Source organism: Aethalodelphis obliquidens, unplaced genomic scaffold (assembly GCF_003676395.1).
Source record: "Aethalodelphis obliquidens isolate GAN/ISIS:26980383/991018 unplaced genomic scaffold, ASM367639v1 scaffold34, whole genome shotgun sequence".
Classification (NCBI taxonomy): domain Eukaryota; kingdom Metazoa; phylum Chordata; class Mammalia; order Artiodactyla; family Delphinidae; genus Aethalodelphis; species Aethalodelphis obliquidens.
The window spans coordinates 974210-987036 of record NW_020837978.1 but is presented as its reverse complement, the minus strand read 5'-3'; positions in this window follow the sequence as shown (position 1 = coordinate 987036).

Genomic DNA, 12827 nt, shown 5'->3' with positions numbered 1-12827 from the left:
TCTGGGCTTATCCGCGCCCCGGCTCTAGGCTCGGGAAGCTGGCCCGTCGGGGGTTAGGGCCGGTCTGACCGGGAGCTTCGGGAGTCCAGAAAGGCGGGCCGCCCCTTTAGACGGGGCAGCCTGGGGGGCGGGGGGCTCTGCGCGCCCGAAGCCTTCCCTCCCCCTCGCCCTTCGCTGTCGGGAGGCGCGTGGTGTCTGACAGTGCGACCTGAAGGCTCCCCGCTAGACTGAAGTCGCAAGCATTTGTAGCCACGTCTGTTTCGAGGTGTCTTTGAGCTATTTAGGTTTTTGTCGAAGTTCTCCACGTGGCCTCGTTTATGAAGACCTGAAGCCCCAGGGTGGGAGACGATACGCGGGTGTCAGTGGCCGTTTTTCGTTATCAAACCCTCCGCCGGGCAGGAAGTGCTGTTCATCCGCGGAGGGAGGGACAAGGACCCCACGTCTTAGTGGCCAAGACTCCGGGCAGATCGACTTTTCTCTTAGTTGGGGGGTTTCTGAGTACAGGTTCTGTTAATGCAGTCTTCCTGATTCAGCCCCCTCCTTAGGAGAAAAATAATTCCTACGATAAATGAAAAGAGCGTTTGCTTTTTGATTGTTTTAAAGACAAAGTGATGTCCATGATTGAACGAATTGCACAGTTGCCCTCCCGAGGGCAGCCTCCACAGGAAGCTTATAGGATGGGGTAATTTAATGCCCCCCAAGTCCCCACGACGGGACGTCCCACTAATTACTCTCACGGGAGGGAGTGTGCCAACACCTGCTCGGGGTTCCCCCGGGTCGGACCACCTGTCGCCCTTCTGCAGGAAAGCCCGGTCTCCCAGAGCATTTCTGGGACCCAGCGCGAGCTGAGTACCAAGAAAGGGCCACTGGACTCGCGGGAAGCTTCAACCTCGGTGCCTGGCTACGCATGACTGGGGCTTCCTTTGTCCAGGAAGAGTTAGATGCAGATGCGAACTGTCCCCTGTCGTTAACCATCAAGGACAAAAATAAAATTTGGTAAGGGTGGATTAACATAAAGGACTACTCGCGCGCCTCGGTTTCTTCCCATCCGGGTCCCCATTAGACTGGGGCGCAGCCTGGCCTGGAAGGGGAGAGGCCCCGCCACTCCATCTTCCGCGACGGGGACTCATCCCGGGCGCGGCCGACGACCCGCGGGGCCCCGGGGTGCGCGGTGCGGGCATCACCGAATGCGGCGCGAGGGCGCCTTCTGCATCCACGCGTGGGCTCCGGGTGTCGGAGGAAAGGCCTTGGTGAGCGGACAGACCCGCAGACAGGCCGGCCCCACGGGCGGGGAGGGGTCGGCCGCACCTTGCCCCGGCGGGGCCTGGTCCCGCGGGCGGCGGGCTTCCGGCTCTCTAGCCCAGCACTGGGGCCCCACGCGCGGGGCTGCGCCCCCTCCCGCCCAGAAGCGGCCTGAGGAGCCTGAGCTCGGACGCCCCAGGCCCTGGGACGCGCCGCCCGCCCAGTCCGTGCGCGTAGGGCGCGGCTGGCCTTCCCCCCAGGCCCTGGGGCGGCCGCGGGGCCCTCGGCCGGGACCGCCGGCACCTGGCTCCGTCCCGCCTGCCTCCCGGGTCCTCGCGTGCCTCTGCACCTGGGAGCGCGTCCCGGTGGCCCCCGCAGGCTTCCCGCCTCGCCCCCGTGAGAGCCGGGAGGGGAAGCAGGGGAGCCGCAGGGCCACCCCCGAGGCTGGAACTCCGGGCTCCGGGGCGCAGGTCCCCGGCCAACCCGAGCACCGCGGTGGGCTCCGGCCCCGGCCGGCCCTGCACGCGCCCCGAGCGCCCCCTGCCGTCTGCGGCCTCCTGTGTGCGACCCGACGCCCCACCTCCGGCCGGTCCAGCCCCTCCGAGCGGCGCCCGGGAGGGGGCTCTGAGGAAGGGGACCCGGGGGAGGCCTCGCCGCCGGAGGGCCCCGCCTGGCTCCTGGCTTTCGCACCCTGCAACCTAGCCAGCTCCCCGGAGGGAAGAGTCCGGTCGGGAGGCCCCTTGGAGGCACCGGCTCGGACACCCAGGCACGGGCCTGGGCGCTTTTGTTCCCGGGACCCTAGGTGACCTAGGAGGCTTGCAGTCACCGGCCACATTCCTTCCTAGCGGCCCCTTTAATTGATGTGCATGTTACAGAAAAAGCAGGGCCTCCTCCTCAAGTAAATTACATTCTGGGAGGTGCCAAGGACTGTATTTACTGGCAGCTAGGTTTGCCAATAAAAGCTGCAAATTAAGACGCTGGTTTCCAGGAAAAAGCACTTCTGTTTTTTAACCGCTCCTTAGTCTTAATTATGAAAAACGGAACCTCCAAAGAACCGGTTTGGAGAACGGGGCGGGGGAGGCGGGGCTGGCGGCTGCGGATCGGTCCTCATCCCCACCACGCGCGTCTCCATTCCAAGCGCCGCACGACGCGCGACGCACCGGACTGACCTCCGCGGAGCATCGTCGGCAGCACCGCGAGCCGCTGGCGCGGGAGCAGGGTGTGCTCGGGTCAGCGCTATTTAGTTCGGAAACGAAGATATAAGAAAAGATAAACTATGGCGAATAGGGAGGCAAATTTCCTCAGAATAAGTAGGAATAAATGTATGAAAGGGAAGGAGCCACGTGCGTAGCGTTCACTGTGGTCGCTCCCATATTTTTTAAGGCCAATAGTGGAGTTGGGTTAAACTCTAAATTAAGGGCGAGAGACAAACAAACCCGGAGCTTACTTTTCCCGAGGTCCCCTTTGGTTGGGGTCACAGAGAACATCTCTCCATGCCCCAGAGCTGGCCTCTTCACACAGACCCGTGCTCGGGGCAGCGCGCGGACCCTGGTGAAGGTGAGCTTGTTGGTGGGACAGCTCTCGGGTCTTCACCGCAGGCCCTCAGACGGCAGTGACTTCACTGGTCGTCCTGCCCAGCGTTGAGAGTAATCCTTTCATTTAACCCTGGCGTGGATGCTGTCATGTGCATCTTACACAGGAGGAAGCTGGGCTTAGAGAGAGTGAGGGACTTGCCCGAGGTCACACACCATCCCTCACGATTTTACTCTGCTGTGTCCTTGCCCCTAAGATGCCCTTTATGATAAGGTACATCGTTTATGTGCCAAGAGAAGAAAACGTTAAACTGTTAAACCTTGTCAGTGGTAAGTCTGATCTCAATGTCAGATGTTCAAATATGTATTTCAGATCATGGTACGGGGACTAATCCACTTAATCGACAAATGGATAGCGGTTTCCTTGTTCAGCATTATCCCAGCAGCGGGATGCGTCGCCCTGGGCGGGAGGTAAACACTGGTGACTGCGGGGAGGATGTCCGTCCTCCTCAGTGCCCGAGTCTGCTGTGTGTGCAAATACACTTGTGCTGGGCTGGCGGGGCCACGCACGTGCTCTAGAGACGCTGTACTAGAGGCCCTGCTGGCGCGTTCGCCCCTGAGTGTGAGCCGGGCTCCTCTCCCGGATTTCCCTTCCATCCCGTTGCCCCCAGGACGATTCTCCTGGAAACAAGCGAAGGAAGGATGACCTGAGCTTTAACGCCCGCCCACCTTCATGGCCTGTCCTTATAGGCTCAGGGAGACCAGCCAGGCAGGGCCTTGCAGGCCAGGAGAGCTCAGGACCCTGCTGGAAACATCGGCACTTAGCTCTGCCCTCACGAGACTGGGGAGGGGGGAGGGGGGAGGGGAGGGGGAGAGACAGGGCAGCAGATGTCAGGTTTCAAGCCTGACTGACCTCCAGGAGCCCGTGGGGTGGGGGGCACTGCCTGGCTGTCATGCCACAGAGACGGACACTGAGGCTCAGACCACCCACTGCTGAAAGTGGACGATACCCAACCCCCACCCAGCGCGTCACCCTGGCTCGTAAGCCTCAGTCCCACCCGCCCCGGTGTCCAAGGCAAGGAGGCCGTTGGTCGAATCAGGTTGGGGTGGGGAAGGCGAGAGGTGGGTGGGAGCGAGGATGAACAGAGGGGCAGGGCTTTTCCCTTTGCGGGAAAGAGTCCTTCCTCTGCCCACCTGGGACTCGGTCTGGGCCTGGAAGATTGACCCAAAGGCCAGTAGTGCGGTAGGAAGAGCCAGGGGCGGAGCCAGAGGAGGCACCACCACTTCAGCCAGGCCTGCGGGGCGGGGGCGGACCCTTTCCAGAGCAGGGGCTCTGCTCTCCCGGGGAGCAGGGCAGTGAGGTGTGCTGGACCCCACCCAGGGGCCCCCCAGGCCAGGAATTCCTCTATCTTCCCAGAAAGAGCCTGGAGTCCTGGCCCTGGCGGGTGCGTCCCCTCTGCTGGCGGCCACAGTAGGCGGTGGGCACCTTGGGCCAGACTCCCCGGGGACCCCGGCCCCCGCCGGCCCGCTGTGGCGACAGCCTGGGACTGTCCCTGCTTCTCTTCAGGAGCAGCCAGCGTGGGCGTCTGGCCCCCCTGCCTGTCCCCGCTGCGTGCGGAGGAAGGTCCTTTCAGAGGCCGGGCTGTGCTGTCCACACAGGCACACGCGAAATCCCGCACCGGGGCCTGTGTTTAGTCTGTCTTGCTGACGTCCTTCCTGAACAGATGGGAAGAGGAAACGCTTCTCTCGGCCATTTTTGCTTCGCTGTACCCGACTCATCCATCATTTTCTCACCTACCTTCCCGGACGACCCAGTCTGCACCGACGGCCTCGCAGCGGCAGCGGCCGCGTCCCAGGAGAGGCTGCCACTGCCCACCCACCGGCCTGGGCCTCTCCTGCGCCCTTTCTCACAAAGGTTTACATTATTGGCCATCCCTGTGATGAAACAGGCTCCAGATCAGATAAGGTTAAATTACACTTTTATAAGGTGCCAGTATCGTCTTAGGAGACATTCTCTTTTTATTGGAGTGTGTGCTTGTAATAGTAGTTTGTTTTTATAGTAGTTGTTTTTATACTTATCTCTGCTCTAAAGCAGACAGTATATGTACGCACCGTGACTCATTAGGGAGAGGACCGCTCGCTGCCCAAAGTTACTCGCCAAGAAAGAGCCAGTCGCTCACAGTTGCTGCCTCCTGGGAGCCGCCCGGTTAGCCAGGAGGAGCTGCCCCGCTTTGCGCGGTAATTCCGCGTGGTACCTGCTGCCTTCCTAAGAAGCACCCCGTAGTAGTTTTCATGGTTTGCCGTTATGAGTCCTTGCTATCAAAGATGATTTGGTTGGTGTATTTGTTTTCGTAAGGAACCCGTCCAAAGGCAGGCAGACATGTCACCGGGAAAACGTTTTGGCAGGAGCCTGGCAGGGGTTTTACATAATAGGAAAACAAACGGGCCCACCCTCCTCGCATCAAGGCGAATACAGCCGCACATTTTCTCTAGTACCAGTCACGGTGTCCACTGTCTGCGGGAAGTGGGTTCGTTTTCTAGTAAGCATCACTGTTCCTTCTGGACTGGGCTCAGACCCACCCAGGTTGTGATGCCTGGTCCACGTTAGCTTGTCTTTGGATATTTTAAGAGAGGGCTAGTGCGTTGCAATCACACTTCCTTTTACTTTTAAATGAATTTCGAAAAATCTGTGTTTCATATTTCTCCTTAGTTTGGCAGAGTTTGAATTTTCCTCGATTATGCACTAAATGAAGTGATCAAGTTTTCCTCACTCTCTTTTTCCTCCTCTCACTGTTGGTATGTCAGCTTTCCTGATGATATCGCTGTACCTTTGCTGATTTCAGGGAGGTTCAGTTATCAGATGGTGTTGACAGCCCGTTGTGGATCTCATGAAAGAGCTGTGTTACTCGCCGCCAAACATTTTCTAAGTAGGTAACCAGAAAGCATCCCCTAGCAGGTCAGAGTCATGTTAAATACAGGTCAAGTGCTGGATTCGAAGTTCTTGGTCATGTCCCTTGAAAAACAAATTTCTCTGATGTGTCTGGATCTGGTTTTCCAATATCTGCATAACTTTCAGTTTTATCCACCGGACAAACAACTATTGCAAGTGTCTACATTAGGCGGAGAAAGATGGGGGTGGGTGCGCGATTTGTTCTTTGTCTTTTAGGAAAAGTTTGAATTGTGAACAGTTCACTCGAATATATGTCTTGGTAGATCCAATTCATCCTCCTCCACTGTGCCCCACTTCTGGCCATTTTATATTATATTTAAAATTGAAGGTTAGCTGGGGTGGGGGAATGGCAGGAGAGAATGGAGGTGAGCTCAGAAAAGAAATCAAACCGGGGACCAACATTTTGAAGAAGAGGTTTGATGGGTCTTTCGTGGATATCACCTTCTGTTAAAAAGCAGAATGACTGTGGTTATGTGACTCAGTCTGAGCCCGAGACGCGGGGTGGGCCCTCTGTGCGCTGGCTGGACTTTTTTTCTTTTCGGGAGGGCGTAGGGTATTTTTGTTCAAGGATGCCTCCTCTTTTTTCTTTTTTAAAAGATACATGAACTCTAACACTTCAGTGCAACTTGCTTCTATAGCATCCATTTTCCTCTGTGCCCTGGGGAGGGTCAGGGATCTGGGGGGCAGTGGTGATGGAAGGGCTCCCCCTTGCGCCCTCCTACGGCAGGTCCGGTCTGAGGCAGCAAGATCAGAGCCCTGGCAGCTGACATCCTGGAACTGAGTGTCTGGGGAGCTGAGTGCAGCAAGAACCCAGGCTCTTGTCGGGAGTCACCCAGTCACCCAGCCACCCAGCCACACACGGGCTCAGAGCAAATACTTACGCCCGGCAGAAGGCGGTGTTTGTACCAAAGTCGGGAACCTTCTGGGGCCTTCCTGCCGGGTGAAAGGTCGTGCCACCTGCTGCGGGGCAGGGGCCTGCAGCCCACCTGGCGGACGGGGTCCACCTAGAGCAGGCACTGGGCAGGGGTCACCCCCAGGCGCTGTGTCTGCGGGTCCCGCACCCTCCCCTGCATCGAGTGTGGGTGTTCTCTGCGAATAGTTTCCATCTCAGTGTGGAGTTAAACGTCTGCCTGGTCCAATTTCTGCCCGCGTTCGGTGTGCACCATGGAAGGCGCCAAAATAAGACACATGATGAAGTGCAGGCCTGTGGAAAGAAGGAGCTTCTCCCAATTACTTCAGTGGAACGAACGGCTGAGCCCTGCAAGCAACATCTGACGGAGGAGTGAACCTTCCCCTCTTCAAGTTGAGGCATCGGCCGCAGAGGGGAGCCCAGGGGACCCTGTTGGCGGGGCTACCAGATCACCGGCCACGTGCCTCGAGCCCCAGCAGCTCCAGGCAGGCAGGCAAGTGGCCAGCACCAGTGCTGAGCCGTGCCTCGGTTTACTTTGTTTTTAAAGGAGAGAATAGTATGTCTCTTTTAACTTAAAAGAGTTTTATAAAATGATCTCAATGGAAAACCTTTGGAATGCCTTTGAGAAAGTCAACTATAAATATAGGATATGAAAGAACGGTGATTATAAATAGGAAATGAAAGAGCGGGTTGGGTCTCTGAGCTTCCAGTTAAGGCCACTGGACTTTCAGGTTTCAGCTCCACCCAGCACACGCTGACAGGAGTTGTGTGTTCAAGTGTGATTCTGCAAATGAAGAGCCCGACCGGCCGCCTCTCAGAGAGGACTGTCACAGCAGAGGGGTCTGCACGTCAGTGCTGGTGATGGAGTGTGTGTGAGCCATCTCACTGAGCTTTGGAGGAAACAGAGAGAGCTACGAAATCTAGGGGAAAACCCTTTATATATTGCAGTAGATATTCAAGTGTAAGTACCCATAAATGACACAGTCCACTGCAGCGTGAGTTGGGTTTAAACACAAGTGAGGTTTTTAACCACGCAAACTCTGAAGCAAAACCTTCGGAAGGAAACTAGATGCCCGTGGATGAGAACATCAACTTAACAGGGTCACGACACATCATAGTTAGGAGCGCCGTGCAGATATGAAATGGTGAAGCCACGGATGGTTCCTCCGGACAAGGAATGTCAAAGAAAATGCAAAATGGAAATGGTGGTTAGGGTAGCGGGTGATGCTTCCTTCCATCTAAACCTTTCTTTGATGTCTGATGATACAGGCTTTAAATTATGAAGTGGGAAAATGGAATCTAGAAAAGCACTGTTTGCGATTTCAGATCAATATAATCACATCAAGAGGAGCTTCTCCGGAAGCTGCTGGCAGCCGGGCCTGGAAATTCCCCGGGAGCAAGTATGGGGCAGGCAGAGGGCCTCCCCGGGGGGGGTGTGGGAAGAGGGGGAAGTGGGTGTCGTGAGAGGTGTAAATGGCCCGAAGTAATTTGGTGAGAGGAAGAGATAAACAAGGGGCCCAACGCCCTGGGAAGGCGGGAAAGAGCCTCAGCTGCTCGCAGCACCATGGGCATTGAGTTTCAGTAAAGCCCTTTATCTCCCTCTGCTCCGATGTTATCTCACCTTTAAAGCGCTAAATCGTTTATATAACGTTTGCTGATTCCTGAAATGAAGGGGCTGCAAGTTAACGCGAAGACAAGTGGGGGCAGTGGAGAAAAGCTTGGGGGTATTGATTTCCCGCTGGTTCTGCCTGAATCTAATCTCTGAGCTTGTGGGGGGCCTGTGGGAAAGGGGGTGCTGAGGGGAGGACTGACCGCTCCTGGGCTGGGGTGTGTGTGTGTGTCCCTGCCTGGGAGGCTCCAGGGCAAAGGGCTCTGGCTTCCCAGGGAGAGCAGGGTTTGGGGGGGTGGGGGGGACGGACGCCTGGCTCCGGGCAGGCGGGCTGTTGAGCCTCCCCCAGAGCTGTTTCCCGGGAAGAAGAACCCAGGTTCTTGTGTGATGTCAGCCTAAGACAGAAGAGAGGTTCTGAGGACAGCAGAGGCTGAGGACCTGGAAGTTTGCCGCAAGACAGCCAGTACAGTTCTGCTGCCCTTCCAGCATTCAGGGAAGAGAGGTCATTAAGAAGTCCAGGACCAGCTTGTTTCAGACACACCCAGTGCAATAACTGATGCTAGAGCTGGAGTTAAGAATTAAAGGTAGGGTCCATATTTTGTGTTTATTTTTTTGCAAATTTAGTTGTTACGGGTTTTTGTGTATTGATGCCAAGTGTTGTCTCGTAGCTCCATAAACTCAGTTTGGAAGCTGGGAACCCAAGGGTCTTAACCCCTTCTTGGCTGCAGAGGGACGCATTCCCGGCGGGGCTTCCGACGTTCCTGACGCGGCCGCGGGGCCGGGTGGAGCTCTGGCGCCATCGCGCGGCAGGCGGGGAGACTGCAGGCAGGACTCACCGCCCGGCTGAGTCTGGGTTAAAGGCTGAATATTTGCGGGTCAAGGGCCTCCCGAAGGGTTGCGGAAGCCAGTAGTCCCCTCGTTAGGGAGAATCAGCCACTGAATTTCAAGTCACACTGGGGTCTGTTTTGGTGGGTCTGTTTCCGTAGGGTGGGCAGAAAAGCCGTAAGTGAGCTGGAATCCCCTTGCTTTCTACTTTGCTCCTTCCACCTGCAAATCCAAGAGTACCTGCGAGAGGCAGCCGCGGACGGACAGGTTCAAAGTGTGCGCCGTGCCGCGCAGCGCTGCCTCCTGCTCTTGTGCTCCCCTTCTCCTGGACCGGCTTTGAGAACACGGCAGCCCCTCCTTAAAGCCGCCCCTAAAGCCGGCTGTTCCTGCGTCGTGGGGGAGGAGTGTGGCGAGTGGGAGCCTGTGGGCCGGTCCAGGCAGACTTGTGTTAGAGGAGGGGTGAGTGTGCTCCCCAAACCCCTCCATCCCCAGGCACCCGCTGCCAAGTATTTGCCTGGGGGCCAGCGCTCACCGCACCGGCTGTCCGGGGGCATCTGAGGGGCACGTTGCCGTCCTCCTCTCGCCCAATGCTGCACTGCTTTCTGAATTCGGGGTGGACCTGGGGCACCAGGGAATGACCCAGTGGGGGCCCTTTACCCTGGCAGGGGTTGCTCCCTGGGGATCCCCCCGATCCAGCCATCTGGGCAGCTGAGGAGTCGGACATGTCACCTACCTAAAATTCCAGCCCTGGGTGGGGCCATGGGTGGCCAGGTTAGTTAATTCAAATAATGATTTTAATATGATGATTAGTATTTTATGATAATTAATAGTATTGCTATATTAACATGAGTAACCATGAAATTAAATAACGCAGGTGTTCATAGCCGTCTGGAAGGATTCCTGGAATTCCGTGAGGCGCTCCCTCACCTCTGCGTCCACGAGTCCGTCTTACCCGGACGCTGGCTGGTTCAGGGCATTCTCAATGATTCTCAATGAGGGCTCACTGCTCTCCTCCGCCGGTCCTTCCTTGCCTCCTCCACTCTGCCCAGTGCAGGGGCTCTGCTGGGGGACTGTCTGCCTCGTGGGGTGGCCCGGGTGTTGGTGGGGAGCACGGCTGCCTGGACCGAGAGGAGGATGGAGTCGCTAATCGAACGCCTCCCAAGAGAAGGGGGGCTTCTGCCGAAGACTTCCAGGGCGCACATTCTGAATTTTCACTTCTAAGTCCCAGGACGTGCTTTGGTATCAGCGGTGGCAAGGACGTGGGTGTGGTGGCCTAGACGATCATGACTGCGGAGGCACGCGTGGGTCACGACCATTCAGGAAGCATCTCCTGGGTCCCTGGCCCGCTCGGGCAGCCCTCACCGTGTCCCAGGTGTCGGGGTGCCCGGCTATCTGTCCTTCCCTCCGTCCACGGCCCCGATGCGCCCCCCGCGGGCGCGAAGGCTGGATTCGCAGTGGGGACAAGCCCGGTGGCCCCGGCAGGTGGAGACGCCCGTGGGTGCCGGGAGCTGGGTGAACCGCCTCCAAGGGCATCTGGCACCCCGGGGCCGCGGTTACCTCCCGGCAGGCGCTCCCTGCCCGGGCACTGCCCGAGCGAGGTTGCATAAAAAGCTTTTATGAGCCAGGGAAAGTGTGTAATTTGTTCTGGAAGAACATAAAGCTCATTGTTTTCCCTCGGCTGCGGGTTGCTCTAGCCCCGTCCATCTCCTGGGAACGCTCGCTCCTGCTGTCACTTCCGCGGGCTTCGGGAGGAAGCTTCCAGACCACGGAACTCTCGTCCTTCAGAAACGAAAGGGAAAATAGGGCTTTCCCTCTTTCCTGTGAATTTCAAAAAGGACTTTTATGAAGGACTAACTCTTGACGAGTTTCCTTGGCATAGCGGCTCGTGTAGAATTCATAACACACATAGTTTTTACTCGGAAGCCGTGGGTCACGTTCAGGCGGGGCCCTAAGTGCAGGCCCCGCCTCGTCCCCATCCTCTTGGGCTCACGGCCCTGAAGCTGGCCGGGGAGCCGGGGGCACAAGCAGCCGGCATCTCGCCGGTGGGAGTTCCCAGCAGGCCCTTCTCGTGGGCAGGGTGCTCGGGGCGCACGTCGCGCCGCCGCGAGAAGGCTCGCAGCTGGTTAGCCTGCCCCGCCGCGCGCTCTTTCGTGGACTGACAGTCATCTTTGGTGCCTTCATGTGGCTCTTTGCTTTTTTCGAAGACGGCAAAACAGAAACATTAAAAAAATCGTGGGCTTCCCTGGTGGCGCGTGCAGTGATTGAGAGTCCGCCTGCCGATGCAGGGGACACGGGTTCGTGCCCCGGTCCGGGAAGATCCCACATGCCGCGGAGCGGCTGGGCCCGTGAGCCATGGCCACTGAGCCTGCGCGTCCGGAGCCTGTGCTCCGCAGCGGGAGAGGCCACGACAGTGAGAGGCCCGCGTACTGCAAAAAAAAAAAAAAATCGTATCTCACACACACACACAAACACACGCACCCCTGGATTCGCCTGTGGCAGCCACACGTACTTCGTGGTCCTCAGCTACCAAGCAGGTTCAGGGCACGGCAGAATGAAGGCCTGTCAAGTCGGGAGATGCCTCTTCCTACGGCGGGATCGCAGGACCCCGGGGATCTGCCTCTGTCGAAGCTGCAAAGGAAGCGAGCAAGCCGTCCGCTGCCCCCTCACTGCTTCTCCCCCAGAGCAAGGCCTTTTCATTTTCTCGGTCAGGCCTCCCCCTTCGCCTCCGGAGCAGCAGTGTGTGTGGCGGTGGGACCGCAGGCTGGTGAAGGGACCTACCGACCGGGGCTTCCTCCGCAGGAAGCAGGACACAGGGCCGGCTCCTCGGGACGAATGCCCCGGCAGCCTGGGCGTCCTTTGGCTTGGGACCGAGGTGCACGCTGACACGGAGCCTGGCTCGCTGGGCTTCCAGAAAATTCGTGCGAGGCGGAAAACTCCTCCTGAGGCCGATGAGGTTGAGGACGCGAATCTGGGCCTCCCTCGAGCCCCTTGTGTGTTTGACAAGCCGAGTGGAAGCCCTCCCGAATCACTTCGCTCCTGCAAACCCTGAGCCCCGCTCCCAAAGCCGCCCAAGGGGCTTTCCATCAGTTCGAAGGAGAAATGTGCTATTTCAGACTCAGAACGTATCTCTTTGTAGCTGTAGAATCATCGCCCCATGGAAGAAGCACGCGGTACCTCGGGGCTGGGGGTGCCTGACCGTAAAGGGCTTTTCTGGGTAGGATTTTCCACTGAACGTACTTTAAATCAGGCTTCTTTGACTATAAACTTCTATTCGTGGGCTGAGTCTAGAAGCATGTAGTTTTTAAAAGACTGAGCAAAATGAATCTTGCTGAGTGTTGGTGTGTGTGTGTTGTGCGTGTGTGTTGGTGTGTATGTTGGTGTGTTGTTGGGTGTGTGCGTGTTGGTGTGTGTGTTGTGCGTATGTTGGTGTGTTGTTGCGGTGTGTGTGTTGGTGTGTGCATGTTGGTGTGTGTGTTGGTGTGTGTGTTGGTGTGTTGTTGGTGTGTGTGTTGGTGTGTGTGTTGTGTGTGTGTTGGTGTGTGTGTGCGTGTTGGTGTGTGCGTGCGTGTGTTGGTGTGTGTGTGTTGGTGTATGTTGGTGTGTTGTTGGTGGATGTGTGTGGGTTGGTGTGTGTGTGTTGGTGTGCATACGTTGGTGTGTTGTTGCGGTGTGTGTGTTGGTGTGTGCGTGTTGGTGTGTGTGTTGGTGTGTATGTTGGTGTGTTGTTGGTGTGTATGTTGGTGTGTGTTGTGCGTGTGT